The sequence below is a fragment of the Callionymus lyra genome, chromosome 2 (assembly GCF_982586985.1).
Source record: "Callionymus lyra chromosome 2, fCalLyr1.hap1.1, whole genome shotgun sequence".
NCBI classification, from domain to species: domain Eukaryota; kingdom Metazoa; phylum Chordata; class Actinopteri; order Syngnathiformes; family Callionymidae; genus Callionymus; species Callionymus lyra.
In genome coordinates this window covers 22,502,945-22,519,744 of record NC_141819.1, presented here as the reverse complement: position 1 = coordinate 22,519,744, position 16,800 = coordinate 22,502,945, and the positions used below count along the sequence as shown (strand labels likewise).

The 16,800-nt window shown below is 40.1% G+C and overlaps 1 protein-coding gene across 1 annotated transcript in view; it reads right to left on the bottom strand.

Annotated features, from left to right (window-relative positions):
• Positions 1-16,800, bottom strand: part of LOC148085981 (thyroid hormone receptor alpha-B) — a 144,572-nt gene that overhangs the window by 80,979 nt on the left and 46,793 nt on the right. Inside the window, exon 3 of the mRNA XM_087784135.1 lies at positions 5,404-5,482. The gene's annotated coding sequence lies outside the window, so the exon portion shown is untranslated. The remainder of the gene's footprint in view (positions 1-5,403; positions 5,483-16,800) is intronic.

Sequence of the window (16,800 nt, the reverse complement as noted above, 5' to 3'; positions counted from 1 at the left end):
CTTATCTTGTGTTTATTTGAACCTTTTAGTTTTTTTTTGTCACTTCTGGAAACGGTGCCAAAGATTAAGTGGTGAACAAAAGACTTGAAATCACATAAGCTTTAACTCAAGATTTTTTTTTAAAAGGTAACATTTCCCAATGTTTTCATATAGTGACATGACCTTTGAACCCATTTCCACCACACTAGAGTTTCAGTTTCAGTGAGGGCCGAATCCAGCGAATCCCTGATAGTTTTGTTGTGCTCTAGACAATTTAAGGAAATCAAAACCAAAGCCCTTAATATCTCTCTGTTCACCATCATTCATGTGGTGTTTTTATATGGTATCGAAACACTAAAGAAACCGTCATCTTGGGGATTGTTATGCGTTTGTTGATGACCCTCGACATATGATATTTACAACCTAAAGAATATGCCACAAAAGAACAACAAGTTATCTGGACACTATTTGTAAACTTATATTCTAATACGTGGATGAAACCTCTGCCACCTACAGGAAGCAAATGTCCCTGCAGCTACAACTATAATCAATACGGTAGGAGGATAATGAATACCCTGTTATCTCGCTGCAGGTGTTTCGTCTTCTGACAAGAAACTCACGTATGACACACGACAAGTGTTCAAACACAACGGAGCATCTTTTTCCATTTTGAGCAATTTCCAATCCCATTGGCCGTGGCAACACGGCGGCGGGTGACAGACGGATTGATGACTTTATTTTTCTCCCGACGTCGCTGCTGTTGTTGACATGACTCACAGCCACCAACATGCACACGCTAAAAATGTACTTGTACACATGTGCACACAAGAGTGTGTGTGTTTGCATGTGTTTGCGCAGCAGCTATGTCAGCAGTGGTTCTTTAGCACCAGGTGAGATTTATGAGGTGTAAAGAATGCTCGCCTGTAGCCCAGTAATGGAAGCATGATCCCACCCCCTTTTTTTTTTTCTGACCGCCTGTAGCCCCTTCCTCTTAAAGACACACAATCACACCAACCCCAGAGTACAGTGTAAAAAAAATGGGTCTGGGTTAGCAAGTGTACGTGCACAGAGCCTCTTTCAAACACATACGTTAAGCCTTGAACCTATAAGTGTGAGCCTCATGTCTGGAAGGCCTCTACCACCTCCGAAATACTCACTTCCCCGAGCCAAACACACCTCCTCCAACGCCTCACCTCATCCAACATCCAACATTAAGATGAAACTTGTTTACTTTTATGTGTAAAAACATCTGTTTATTATTTTTTAGAAAAGCCTAACCAGACATTTCGTGATATGTTAGCTTGGCTCGTACTTCTTGTACTACTTGTACTACTTGTCTTTTCTAGTACAACACTTCAAAAAACGGACTAAAAAAGTTCTTTAAATCTCAAAACTTAGGGAAATTATGTCACAACACGATCCATACGATACTACATCCATCTCATTTAGACACTTGTAACAGTTTTTTTTCGTGTCTAAACAAGAAGGATCTGTCTCAACTGCAGTTAATACAAAACTCTGCAGCGAGAATTCTGACCTGCTCTAGTAGAAGAACTCACATTTCCCTGATCCTAAAAACTCTTCACTGGCTGCCCGTTTCTTTCAGGATCAATTTTAAAATTCTGGTTCTTACTTTCTGATCTATTCTTGGTCTTGGCTCTTCCTTAAATCAGTGATCTGATCCAGACTTACACCCCAGCTCGGGCTCTGAGGTCTGTGGATCAGAATCTACTGATGGTTCCTGAACACACTTCAGGACCAGAGGAGAGAAATCCTTCCAGGCTGTTGCTCCTAAGCTTTGGAATGATCTCCCTCTGTGTTTGATGATCTACTGACTCCTTAAAGAAACATCTTAAGACATTTTTATTTGTTCAGGCTTTTCCCTGATTTTGTAGGACTTCTGTGTTTGTCTTATGTGTCTTGGCCTTTTATATTTTAACTGTGTATTGTTTTTGATTGTTAAAGCGCTTTGTGATCCAGGTCTACAAATAACAAGTACTTACTTACTTTTATTAACTTGTCAACACAATAAAAATAGTCTTAACAACCTTTGTTACGCCAGTCGCAACACTAGCTATCAGACTTTTACTGCCATCTAAAGATATTTACAGCAAAACTCACGCGAGTACTTATGTACATGACATCAGGTCCTTCTGTTTTTCATCTCTCAATCTTTTTCCAGACAACAAAATGTACATTAAATCTTCAAAGTCCGGTGTCCGACGGCTGGTTTTGACAACTATCAATAACACCATGAATCACGCAAGTGTGTGACCTTAAGGTGAGACCGTAAAGAGTAAAGTTACACTTCTTCTTGCAGCTGCTTACCATTGGATCTCTTAAGGCTGCTAAGAAAAACACAGCCACCGACTTGTGGCAGCTTATTTAAATTTGATCTAGTGTCACTTAGTGCAACTGAATCCCGGGTAGAGGATGAACTGTTGACTTTTTTTCCTCTCACGGATGTTGGTCGGTTCATTTCCAAACACTCGACTATTTTTGTACTAAAACATGATGAGTCTCACAGTTAGCATGTGGTTTAAAGTCATTATTAAGAGGTTTCTTTTAAATAAAGTGACTCTAAATAAGTGTGTCAACATTGTTTTGTTGGCCAGAACAAGCAAATCTGCTCGCAATTAAAAGGCTTTCCCTGCAGTGGGAATGAGCGAGACGGGAAATTCCAATAAAGCTGCCGATGATGCTGACGGACTCGGTCTCTGAGATGCCTCCATTTTTTTTTTTTTTTTTTATGACTCTGCACAAAACAAATGCAAGGAGGTACCGCCGGGCTGTCCCAACACAGCTGGAGAGAATGTGGAAGAGCATAATTGTGCTCTAATCCGGACTTAAGTCCCCAGGAGCATTAGCGAGGCAGCGGATGCAGATAATACTTCACAGCGAGCGCGGAAAACGCTGAGATTTGTTTGGACAGATGTTTGGAGACGGGTGGTTCTAATGGTCGGGTGGGGGGTGGTGGGGGGTGCTAGGACCAGAGGTGTCGTGGTGGAGATGATGCCGTCGGGCCAAAGGTGGCACTCGCCAAAAGAGGGAATCATCATGAATATTTCATCAAAGTCATCACCAGATTGAGATGAGCAGGATGTTGTGTATTGACCAAACCTCCTTGTATCAGCAAACTGAAGCCTTGGCTTTTTTTGGAGCTGATGAAGTGATTTGTGTCTTGAATTTAAGTATATAAAAGATTGTTTTCATTGCCATTTTTCTTTTTATTCAACAACTACATTTCTGTCAGTATGGAAATAAAGTTCATGAATAAATAAATAAATAGTGAAGGTAACAATGAATAAAGGCTGTGTGTATTGTGTTGATTTGAATGTTAATAAGGAAAAATCCACAGGAGTCGGGAGCAGATAAAATATAAGATATTTTAGCAAAGATAGTGTTGAAATCAAACTTTTGCCTCAGAGACAGAAAATAAAATATCTAATGCTCAAATGACTATTTTTGTCACTACAATGTCAGCTATAGATGAAAGAACTTAAGTGTTATTATTAAGAATATACGGATAAACATCAAACTGTTATGATCTATTTTTATTATTATCATTATATTTGTACAAACAAATGTATCTTTAGTTGTACCAGACAATTCAAATGATCTACAAATTGAAGCAAACAAGGCTGCTCTCATCCTGAGGATATTTTTATTTTTAATCTAAAACTAATTCTGCTGGTTCTGGCTTGTTTTTTCTTTTATCTCTCCCTGTGAAGTTGTGAAGTTGGTAATTGAATACGGTGGTGCAGAGCAATATTGCTGCTACACAAGCGAGAATGTGGGGAGAAGGAAGTCAGACACAAAGGGATTAAACACCAGAGAAATGTGCCTCACAGGCAACACCCATTAATTCCCAAACGCTCGTCTTCTCAGGCAAGCAGTGCCACACATAAGACGCCAAAATCTTCCATTTTTAATCTGGTGTTGGGCACATTCTTATTAATGAACGTCTCCCAGAGGTTCTGGCGTCTAACAGCGTGTCTTCATTAGTGGGATTTTATTTCTCACAATAGCGAAGACATGTAGCAATAGTAGCGAGAGATGTCTGGCACGGCTCCAACCAGCAGAGTTTTTTGAGAGACATCGATATTCCAGCGGGATTTATTGATTGTTCAAGCGAGAAATTGAATAAATTAAAACCGTCAATTTAAAGGCTTAAAATGATGCTTCTCGTTCTAATTTACTTCCCGAGTGTCTTTTGGTTATTCCGAGTCAAAGCAGAAGAGCAGGTTAGAATTCATGAGGAAATCAAAAGCAAACATCAATCACGTCACAGTTCTTCTTCCCTTTGGTCAACAGAGCTGGACGATATTATAATTACACTTGGGTGTGAATTCAAAGTTATATCAGTCAGTCAGAGTTATATACACTTTCTAATTGGTGCGTACGAGTCCAGCTTTGCAGAAACTTGTGTTAATTTTCTTTGTGGAGTTACAAAATGTAAATTTATTATTTTTATTTCTATTATTAATATTTAAACTGATACATTTTTAATGTTAATAAAAGCTGTTACATACGATGAGCTCAAAGTTACTGAGCCATTTTTCATTTTTTTTGGTTTAGAATGATTCGATATTTCATATGTAATATTGATTTTATTGTATAAATCCAAGGTTACGTTGTTGTTTCTTCTATGTAAGGGTTCCTACAGCGCAGGACAAGTTAAATTCAAGACTTTTAAAATACTTTTTTAATACTATTTGAAATTAAATATAAGACAAACTCCAATAAACATGACTTTTTTATCCACTAAAAAATTCCCTCGACTCCCATTGGGTTTGTTTTTGAACCAGTTCCTGCAAAAAGTACAGCGTGTCTCATTGTCTATGGTTGAACAGATAATTCTTATTCAATCCTGTTGATTCTATTGTACTCTCATTTTATGACTATTAAAAAAATGAAAGTAATTCTTTAAATTAAGCCCTTATTTTTAGATGTATTTATTGAATGCCTTTTAAGATTGTTCTTTTTAAATATATTGTGAGAATCAAAAACAATTGGTTGAATTTGTAGAATTTTGACCCCAAAGAAAAAGGTAAAAACTGAATGAACCTTTTTTAGCATAATTAAATATACATTTAAAGTTAGTAAATTGCCCTTTACTTTCCTGTACTATGTCTATACTGTCCAATTGTTGTTCCTGAATTGACATTATTCTTTATTTCTAAACTAATTTGTCTGATAATAAAACTTAATTAAATCAATTTGATTTTAATTGTTTAATGCTAAAAAAAAACACAAAACAAAATCATATTTTTTTTTCTTTTTCCCCGGTCTATGCTAGTCCATATGTTGAAGATCAGCTGGGAAACGGATCAAGAGGTCATCCCGTGTGAGCCCAGCTAGTGAGGAGCGTCCGGTGAGTCCAGACTCGCAGCAAACACAGGAGAGGGGAAGAACGCAACTCACCAGTCATACTGTGCGCTTCTGTGTGCGGTTAATTATTTCCCCGGGCCTCATGCGTGGACCGGCCCTCCTCTTCTCGGCTCTGTGAAACATAAACAGGGATTGTTAGGGTGGGGGCAACAGCTGAGACGGCGCGAGAGAGGAGGGGTTGGGGGGGGGGGGGCAGCATATAGCAGACAAACAAGAATGTACAGTACAAAGGCCAGCGAGGACCCTCCCCCTCTCTCAGAAATATTCCACTCTGTCCTCGTTTGTTCCGTCTGTGGACTAGAACCGGGATCGGAGAGCCCTCCAGTTCACGCAGACCTTTGACTGTCTGTGTCGACCCCTGCGAGGTCAGATCAAACATACACAGACACATCCACATACATTTACAGATCCTTGTCTGTCCTCGCAGGCCTCTCCAGGTTTAGGTTCAATACTTTTTTTTTTCTTCTTCTTCCCATCCTGTCTTTGTTTGCAGCACATTCGTGGCACATTTTTGCACCGACTAAACTGTCTTTATCATGTAACTGCATTGTATTTTGATCATATTTTATCCCTCAATGATTTGTTTTCATAATACTAACCTTGACTATACATGTTTGTTTCAAAATATTTATTGTGAGTAAACTGTTATGAAATGATTCGACACAATGGTGGGACTTGTGTCTCCCGGTTCTGCTCAAAGGCACGAGTCGTGCCGCGGTGGGTTCAGGAACATCATCCTACAGCTAGCGCTTCACTTTTAAATGTCACTGACCGCCTTGCGTGAGACTGGGAACAGCAACCGACGACGCCCTGTGTTTGATAAGACGCACAATTATCATTTTAGCTTAATATTTGTGTTTTTTTTATGACTTTATTAAGTAGCACTAACATCATTTCATCAACTCACCATTAAAAAAAAATGTGTTTTGCTTTTTTAATCATTATTGTTTTTCCTCTTTCAGGAAGAGAAATGTCTGTTCCTGCAACAAAACTACTTCTGTGTGATTGATGGAAATGAATAACCATCTCCTGATTCTTTCTGATCAATAATCCATTCTTCTTCCATCTTCTACTTTGACCTTGATTTCATGGACTCATTTAGTGTTGGCGAAATCTTTACTGTTAAATGTTTTTAGTCAAGAAAGGTGTTGAATGGATGTTTAATGTCCAGCCTCACATTTAGGAGTTTTGTGATTAAAGTGAACTCATAGCAAGAAAGTTATTAACATAAATGTTTGTGATATTTTTGTTCTGTGATATAAATGTGTGTCGTGACTCGTGAAAAAGGTTTCAATCTCGTCGGTTGACGTCCGTTCATCCGTGGTTTACGTACAATTTCCTACAGTAATCATAGAAGATTGTCGAGATCAAAGGAGCGGAGGAAAGAACATTCCTGTCTTTTCTGACTCTTATTTAACCTTTTCTTTTCTACTCAGTAATACACGAGGAAAGATGGCAGCTCGGATAAAACACTTAAGAGTAAGGATTGCATTGTTGTCGTTGATGTTTTTGTTACACTTAATAGTTTTATGTTTCATATTTCATTGTAGACATGACAACATTTCTTTCATCAGCAGATGCACTTGAACAGAAGAGTCCGGTCTGAGTTATCAACACTTCCGCATGTTTCATTTGAACCCGTAAATTACTGGCCGAGAGGCGATTAAACCTCCTTGGCAGAGGTAATAAAGCTTCAGTTAACGCAGGCCTTCATAAAGAGAGATCTCTTCAATCAAAGGCGATAAACTCCGAGCATCAACCCGCTTGTTTGTATTTCCATGATAGACACCATAAACACTGATAAGCACAATAAGAGATCCGAATCAACAGCGGCATCAAAGACTTCCCGCTTCATACGTTTCTCTTTTATCAGTCTCGGTCAATTTAAGACGAGGACTACATTACGCGGCATTATGCAACATGTACGCTCAACACAGCGGCTGCCAGAAACAGACATCGCTCCACTGGCTGAGGACAAGCAGAGCCAAGTGGAAACTGTCAGCGACTTGGCACGGAAGCAGAAATATTCCAAACAGATTGTGCTGTGATTCATTTGAATGAGATCCGAGGGAACCACAGACGCGTCCACGCTTTGTGTCGCGTCATGATTAACGTTTGTGCCGAGGGTTCGTCGAAGGGGAACGCCTTCGGAAGGAGGGACCACCGGGGTCAAGATGACCGCCGATGACCCCTGATGATGGAGCCGCGGTAAAGTGTTATGACAAAGAGAGTTTTTCAATACAATTAAAACCGATTGATGAATGAAATCCTGCAACAAAAGCCAAATAAGTCACTCAGCTTTCATGTAAAATCCACCCTTTATACCCTAAATATTTGACAACTGGCTGTTACACACTCTAGAACAGGGGTGGGCAATTAAAATTCTTCAAGGGCCACATTCAATTCTGTGAATGTTGTTGGGGGCCGTCAAGCAAAAAGAAAGATGAAAAAAATCCCTAAAATAAAAGGACATTCGTCATTAGGCCGTGACTTTTAGTAAGCTAATAAATAAGCTGCAATTTTATTCTTGTATGAGTTTTTTTCAAAACATTTCTGCAACTTACTTATAAAAAAGGTTTTGAGGGATTAATATATACTCAAAAAATGACACACAAAAAGTAAATAAGTGTTGAAATGTAAATGGATAATAAATACAAAATACATGTGCTAATGCATTAGAACCATTTATACGTGATCATACTTTGACATTACGAGGGCCGCATAAATACAGTCAAAGGGTCGCATGTGGCCCCCCAGGTCGCTCTGTTCACAAAGACGAGCGAGGGAGAAAGTGTGGTTGTTGTGAAGCACACACACCTATAAAATGCTGTGAAAGTCACAAGAGGAAGGTGCGAAACCAAACAAAACACGGAGACAGTAGCGAGCTGACAGACAGGAAGTCAAAGAGGAAGCGGTTGATGTTGGGAAGTGCAACGGGGAATGTTGCATGTGTGTCTGTTTTTTTACAGGTTTTAAGGGGATTAAGGAGTGTCTGTGTTCTTGACTCTAATGGTTTGTGTGATTTAATACTTCTAGATCGACCACACTCATGGCCGGCATGTGCAGCAATAACAGAAGACCCCCTACATGGACGGATCAGAGCACATCTGGGAAAAGTATGACCCAATTATTCATTGATTTTTTTGCATGTATTTAAATAAACTTGTTAAGATATAAGTTTATTTAATGATGTGCATTCTTTTTCACTCAATTTAATTTTTTCCCAATATTATGTTATTTTCTTTTTATGATTTATTTATTTATTACATGTTCTCAAATTAAGGTCACAGCACTTTACGACAGCCTCTACAAACGGTTCTGGTAATGAATTTGCAATTTCTGACTTTAAATGGTTGATCAATGTATCAATATTAAATAAAAGTATACTCAAAGAATACATTCATGATCTAGTCTCAACTTTCTTATTTGTAATATGTTTATTTTTTTATTGTTCTTCTCATTGCCATAGTTGAAATGGTCAAAAGTATATATATTTATTTCAAACATGGGGGAAGAAAGAAAGAATATTTATTGACTCAATTATTGACCAGGCACACTTCTTCAATAAATGTAAGACGATTAAAGGTCTGGCCGTATGGATTGGAAAATACATTTAAAATATGAGTCGACCACTGCCATGTAGAATCATAACTTTATATAAGTGTTTCATAATAAAAAAACTTCAGCTCTTATAACCGCTGGCATACGCTCAACAGCTGCAATGCATCATGGGGTGGATGCTGCACCTGACCCGCTTGGCTGAGTGTGACAGAACTTGAGTGGACATTGTTGGTGTGTTGGTTCTTTAACCTGTTCCTACACATGAAGCGTTCATATCCCCGGTGAAGCACTTGATGAATGGTCCGTATGAGCAGCGGAGCCAGTGGGGACCAAACAAAGACAACAGAACTCGGATGATGAGCTATAACGGGAGCTCGGGTGTCTCGGAAGAACCTTGAAAGTTTCTTCATTTCTCAAACTTATTCGAGCAGTGCCACAGCAGCCTTTCTCACCACCCGAGCCCGAGGTGAATGGCTTCCTTTGTCGGATTGAAAATTCCACCGGCAACTCTCTAATTAGCTGGAGGGCTCTTCCCCTACAGGCCCGTGTGTGTAAAGGAACACTGAGGGTCCCGGAGATGGATGCGAGTCGGAGTGAAGGAAAAGCCACGCTGAAAACGAGTGGGTTGAATGGAGAGGCGGTCGTCTGACGCCCCCCCGCTGCACTTATTGCTAGTTTATAATGTCATTTGTGGGCCTGAAAACCCACCGGAGACCGAGAGTGTGAGAGTGAGAATGTGTCTCACACCAGCATGAGTCACCGGCTCACGCTGCGATGCTTTTCCAGGCATGAATCAGAAGAGTGATTATCTGGCTTTGCTTGAGAATTGAATTTGCCATATGTACATTGAATTACTGCGCTAAGGCATGTCCAAGAGTCTGTCCGTCAAGCGTGTCCCCTTATAACTCCGGCCTCCGGGACACACGCCCGACGTCTATTAGATTTGTGGAACATGAAAGCGTATACAGTCGTGTCATGTGTCTGCTCTGTTCATTGTGACTGTAAACCCGTTGGCCCTTTGTACGAGCTGTTATGTGACAACTTGGATTTCAGGACAGTGGCATGTAATCAAATACTTGGGCTATATTTGGCTGTTGACCTGATGCCTAACGTTCATATATAAATATATATGTACCGCTCATCTGCGCCCGGGAGTCTGTGATACCAGTCTGTACAGGGCAAAGATTATGTGGAGCACATGAACAGCAAGTCATATTTACCCAACATCTCACATTTAAAAAAATCATCAATTTAAATAGTCCCGAGCTAATACATACATAAAATAAATTGAGCTAATTTTGTTTGTATAATTACTTATCCATGAATAGTTTATTCTGTTTACGCAAAAGCTCTTTTTTTGGGTACATTTGTTTAAAGTGATGTCGACTAAGGGTTGGGATTATTTTCAGAGTAATCTATTACTTTTTAGAGTTACAGACAAAAATGTAGTCTTTGTCTTCATCTGCATCCAAAAAGACAACATTAAAAATATCCGTATAGCTTGCGATACATTCCCGGAGTCTGTATATACTTGTCTGTGTAGCATGTTAGCCTTTAAGCTTCTGCTACAAACAATCCTAAAACATAGACTTGTTTAAGTTTTTCTGAGCAATTCCTTCAAAATGAACATTATTTTTTGTCTATTACTCTAAAAAAAGAACTGATTAAATAATTCCAACCCTTAGTTGACATGAGCGTGAGTAGAAAATGAGTGAAGTTTTTAATTTCCACTTCAAGAAAGGTACGACCTCACGCCAAAAGATGTTCGGGTTCAATTATAAATAGTCCAAAATCAAATGAATATAGGATATATTCATCAAAGTAAATCCTTTGTACGTTCGTGACACTATAGAAAACCAAATTTCCACCGTTGTTCACTTGCCTATTGAGGTCGTTGATGGATATGCAGCAACTATTCAGCGAATGGGAGTTGCCGTTTGACCCGAAGGCACGGTGTCATCACACAAGCCTGATACAAGTCCTCATTTGCTCGTGGAGGATTGAAAAAAAAGCTAAAGAGGGCAGATTGGATAAGAATCTTCAAACGTCGAGACATGTGCTCACCGTGACTGATCGGCTGATTCCTATCAGCGCGTTCCAGATCAGATGCATACAGGCTATATATATATATATACATATATATATATGCGCCTCGCCACGTTTTCTAAAAGGATCTATTGAACTCGTCATGCGAGTGGAGGGTTGTGTTTTAGGTCAACATGAAAGACAAGCCGTGGTAACAAAGAAATAACTGTTATTTCCACGCAATCTTCAGTGAAGTCAGTGTTGCTTCATGACTTGGGAGTTTAAAACACTGCAATTACTGCTAAAGCCTTCTGGCAATTTTTCTGCATGTAGGCTTTGACGAGAAAAAAAAAGGTTTTTTTTTTTCTTCTTTTTTTTTTACATTAACTTTGAAATATTCCTGCTTTTGCATTTGTCCAACTGAGTGAAAAACTCGAAGATTGTTGTTTTACTTATTCTTCATTTGCCAATGTTGTGGCGTCAACAACAGGCAACAACCAGTATTAGAAAACTGAAGTTCTTTGAGTTTCCACTTGAGGCCAAGTGTAGCTAATTCAAAGATGGAGAAATAAATTGACACGGTGTAAAACCATTGAAAAAGCTCTGGATAGACTTGACGAACTATTGCTCAACTAGATGTCTCCACTCCCAGGACTGTAAAAAAAAAGAAAGAAACATTTCTATTTGAGAATGCATCTTCCAAGGCTGATATATGATCTTAGCTTTCTAAGGCAAAAAAAACAACAACAATAACCTCTCAGGGGATTGTAGCTGTGTCAGCATATTAGAAACAAGGTAAATCTGTAGGAAAAAACAATAACTGAATATCAAAGTTTGTATTGGCTCTTGTTCAAGAATAAAAACAGAAAAACCTATTGTTACATGTGTTCAGGATTATTAGTAAATTACCCTTTTGTTTAAAGGGCTAAATATTGTAGCCGTGTATGTTAAAATGCATAATAGCTAGAAAATAAAATAATGAAACACAAGCAACACTTATTTATTGCATATACTGTTGCGGTTCCAATTTGTGTTTTATAAATTAAAGAAACAATTTTGAAGTTGAAAGCCACCATAAGCTAAAGTAAAATTTGAACCCTAAATTAACCTCGTTGCAAATCTGAATCAGTACCAAGGAATGCTGCTGGAGCAAACCTTTGGAGGGAGTGGGCCAGCAGAAGTCTTGAGGGTCAGGTCAGATGATGGGCCCCAAGTTCAATTCTATACCCTTTGTGGTAGCAAATGCTCAGCTTTGAAGCCGTTGTGGGAAGCAACGGGCCCATGGGGGGGGGGGGGGGGATCCCATTGCCTGTCAGGACTATGAATTATGGTTGTGGAAAAATGTTTGGGCCGTTGAGCCGGCAGGAAGAAGATCTAACCAAATCCGTCTAATTGAAAGACGTTACTTCTCTTGGGGTGAAACATTCCTCCTGAACCGACAATTACTGCAGCAGTGTGAAGCAGAAGGGTGAGAACATCACATCCTTGGAATTTTCAGGACTCTAAAAGCCTTCCACGCGTATAAAAAAATGGAAAAAGAAAAGACATGTTTACTACAATGCGCCTCTACGGAGGAAGTTAAAAACAAATTAGGGGCTGATTTGAAATCTCTCCTGTAGTTTCAGCCGAAAAGCTCAGATGAACGTGGGAGAGAAGATGCTGAATCACATCCTGACTTTTTCTTAGGGACATTTAAACTAGAAATTAATGGAGAGATGGATGAGTTTAAGATGACAAACTCTATAGTAGATCTCAAAGAGCAAACATCTTTATCCAAAAAGATGCAGGGTGGGATTTTTTCCCTCCAACCCAAAAGTGTCTCTTTGCCATAGACACACTCGCTTAATTCATTCCATCAAGCCAGAAGGACAAGACATGGATCTAATGTTCTACTCTGTGATCTTTAATCTGACGGCCTTGAAACCCAAACGGCGTCAGGGCTTAAACCAACCCTGACCTAAAAGGATCATCTCCGTGACTTTTTCCAATGAAGTCGTACTTGTCTGACTTGTTTAATTCCCATCCGATTAACTTCAAGAGGTGCATTTTGTAAAGGGGCTTTAATAATGGCAGGCACTAAATTAAAATTCACTCGGGTCACAGCATCTCAGATCTTTAGAAGAGACCAGACGGGATGATAAGAAATTCCAACATTTCTAAATCAGTTCACATTAAAAAGTATATTTCTAAGTCTTAATAAGTACATTTATAGTCTCTTCTAGAGGTGTTGAAGGGTGGCTCGAGGCTGCTGTGACGGTCGGCCACGTCAAGCTATGATCCGTAACGCAACACTGGCATCATTATCCCTGAACCACAACATGATGGGCTACACAAGACACACACCTCTTTTAATCTGCATCTGGAATTGATGTCATTTAGAATAATGCTCTTCATGCCACTTTATGCTCCAAATTAAGACACGTTCTGCTTACGTTCAGACTTACAATGCAACATAAGGAATCAATTTTCCAATCACGTAAGAGTAGAGATGCAACTACACACACACATGCACACCCGTCGAATGTCCTTCTGCCTCTCGGTGTGCCAATCTGTTTTGGGGCGGGTACGACATCGTATGAGGTCATTTTGAGGGTGAAAAGACTCGATTAACTCCAGCGGCACTCATAAAAGTCACAGCACTGAGGTGGATGATGACAGAACAGTCATGAGCAGGAGCACGAGAGGACGATGCGGCGGTAAAGATGGAAGGACGGATGGGGGGGGAGGTGGTGGTGGTCCGCTCGAACACAAGGCCTTGTTGATGAGAGTGGCACAGCTGGATGGTTCAGGGCCGGGCAGAGAAGGCCACAGCAAACAAGGGCACGACAATGAGCCGGGACTTGTCAAATAGAAGAATTTACTGCTGGTGGAACCGCAAAGCGCTTCGCCCCGCTGCCCTCGACGCCACGATCGCACAGTGATGGAGATGACGGACAGTTTGACTCCCACAACGAGATCACACTCACCCGGGCCCATTTCCATAATTTCTGCTGGTTTTTATAGTCTGAGGTATATTGTTATAAATGATGAGAAATAAACACCGGGCTCAAAGAATCATCTCTAGTTTGGCCCCCCCTATATTAGAACATTAGAGAGCTGCCTGGCAGTACAATTATAGTGCTTTGGAATCACCAACAATTCATTGTGATTATTTTCTTCCCGTAAGACGTTCTGAATCATATTCTTGTTGAACGCACTATGAGCATACAGTAGCCACTTCAGTAGGAAACACATCATAATCCCCTCAAATCAACAAAATTGACTTCACTGGATAACAAGGTATTGAATTGCTTCAACAATTGCTGACCAATCCAACACTGAAGTAATTGCTGGTTCCCTAATAACTACAAATGTGCTCAGATCTCCAGGGCTCAACAGGTGATCCATCCCCGAGCAGGAGCTATCATCCCAGTGACTAAATGCGATTAGTGACCAGTGTAATCTCGGACCTATTCATTCCCGGGGAAGAGAAGGTGACACTCTTGATTGAGAGGATTAGTTTACCTCGGCGAGCTGGATCGGGGACACCGGAGCCAAGTGAAAAGACCAGTGCTGGAGGGCGGAGCCGTGGAGAAGGATCGGCAGAGGTGGTACCGGTATCAAAGTGAGGCTGACATTCCTCCATAATGAAAGCAGGCAGTACTTTTGTGCAGCCATGTCATTAACATAACCAGCACTACTACTGACTTTTTTTTTTGGTTTTATGGCGGCACTCTTGGATCAGGTGATCGAAGGAGACACCCAGATTCTCAAATTTAAAAACTGCGGCTTTCTCGTACGCAAACTGATTGTCAAGTCCAAGCCAATTATTCAGATTTGAAGAGCAGCATTGGAGCTATGAAACCAGTATCTAAAACCTATTCAAAGTCATACTTCACTACACAAGAGTCTTTTAAAACTTTAATATACAGTAATTGGCCTGAATAAGATATGCTCCATGTTTCCAGTCGGGGCATTAGAGATCAGCAAAGTTTCCGCCGTCCACAACATACAATGTGGAAGTAATGAATAATTTATAAAAGTAAAGAATTAACGCTTTGACCTTGTGCAGGGTCTTTGCCGACTCAGATTGCTCGGTGTTTGATGGGAGGGCAAGGCGAGAAGAGGTTAGAATAAACAAGTAGGAGCGCGAGCGCAGGTCCACGCGTCATTTTCCATGGCGGGTCACTGAGGGCGACGTACAGACACTTTGCCACTATAGCCCAGAGGTGTGACATACCGCCCTGCAGGGTATATTTTCATATACAACAGTGTTGATGACCTGACCAGAGATGAGGTCACAAGTACTGGATTAGAGATGGTCGACTGCGGCCAAGTAAGGAAAGAAACTATTAACTAATCCTTACGAAAGGTTACGAAAACATTCAGGAAAACATCCTTGGAAGTCAAAATAACTATTCTGAAGTTTATAGTGAATAAACTAATGAGAGTAAGAGCAAAATTTAAGGACATGAGCCACTCAAAAATGTCCCATGTTAGCTGTTCTTATTTGTCTGGGGTGCAGGTACGATGGTAAACATATCTGGATATAGTGAGCAGTCATTTGGTTCAAGCATTGAAAGGCCAAGTTACCTTTCCTCAGGTATGGGTGGTGTTCTGTGCAGAAGTCGACCAAATAATACGTATATATAATATTGAATAATAAATAGATCAAAAGCGGAATGATTGGGGATCAGTTAAATCAAAGGAAGTATGAAAATATGTTGTTATTACGTCATGCAAGTAGCTAGCAAGTACGTCAGTTCATACCAACAGCTCAACCCTACACTCCCGCCTCTGAAAGACGACTTAACCATAATAATGTCGCACACAGACGCGCTGTAGCTTCAAACAATCATGTTGTCGTGGCGGGGTCGTGGCAGAGGAATCACCAGAGCAGCTTGGACACTAACACTGACCCTCCAGATTTGACCGCTCAGTAGTGAGAGAGTGAGAGAGAGAGAGAGAGAGAGGCCAGAGTTCTTATCTTTGGTCTGTGCCTGACAGTGAGGAGAGTGGATTAGAGCAAATCCTGGAACTGCAGCAAAAGGCAGGGCCGTGGCTGTACAGAACATGCTGTACCGCAACAAAGTATGTGTCAGCAGGCCTGTGACAGCAATGTATAGAAGAGAGCTATTAAGAGCTGCAGCAAAGACAAGTGAAGGCGTGTCCTCAGCCGGCCCTCTTAAAGAAGGCTGTTCTGTAGCCTTTTAAAGACTTTATCATGAGTAAAGAGGCCCTTTTAACGTATCCACACAACCTTATCTGGAGACTGAGTCAGCAGAGATATTGTCTACAGGTACATTTCCACTGGTGACCTCCATACAAAGTCAAGTTAACCAATAACACAAAGAAACAGACTTAATGTATAAAATATTTAATAGCTATTTAAGCTTGGATTTAACAATTAAATATAGCATGTCTTCCATATGACTATCAAAGCAGTGAAACCAATAAGACCAGTTTCAGAATAGACCGCTTTTTTACAGTATATCAAAATATATATATATATATATATATATATATATATATATAGTATATAAAAAACTTGATGGTGCATGAAGCAAAAAGACTCGCAACCTGTTGAGCAAAAACCCCCACACCAGATAGCTGAGGGATGATCAGAGAATTGAAGAACCACCATTTCTCTGAAAGAACATTTCTTATGCCCTAGTATCACTTTTACTGGCAACACTACTCACCAAAAAGCCCCAAAACAAAACTTATTAAGTCAGATTGAGTAGAACGGTTCGGGGTAAGCTAGCCAAATCAATGCGATGTTTCGAGTCATCAAACTTGGTGAAGCCCACAGGAAATGAACACGACTCAGGAAATGACATCACTCTGATAATCTGTCATCCTTCT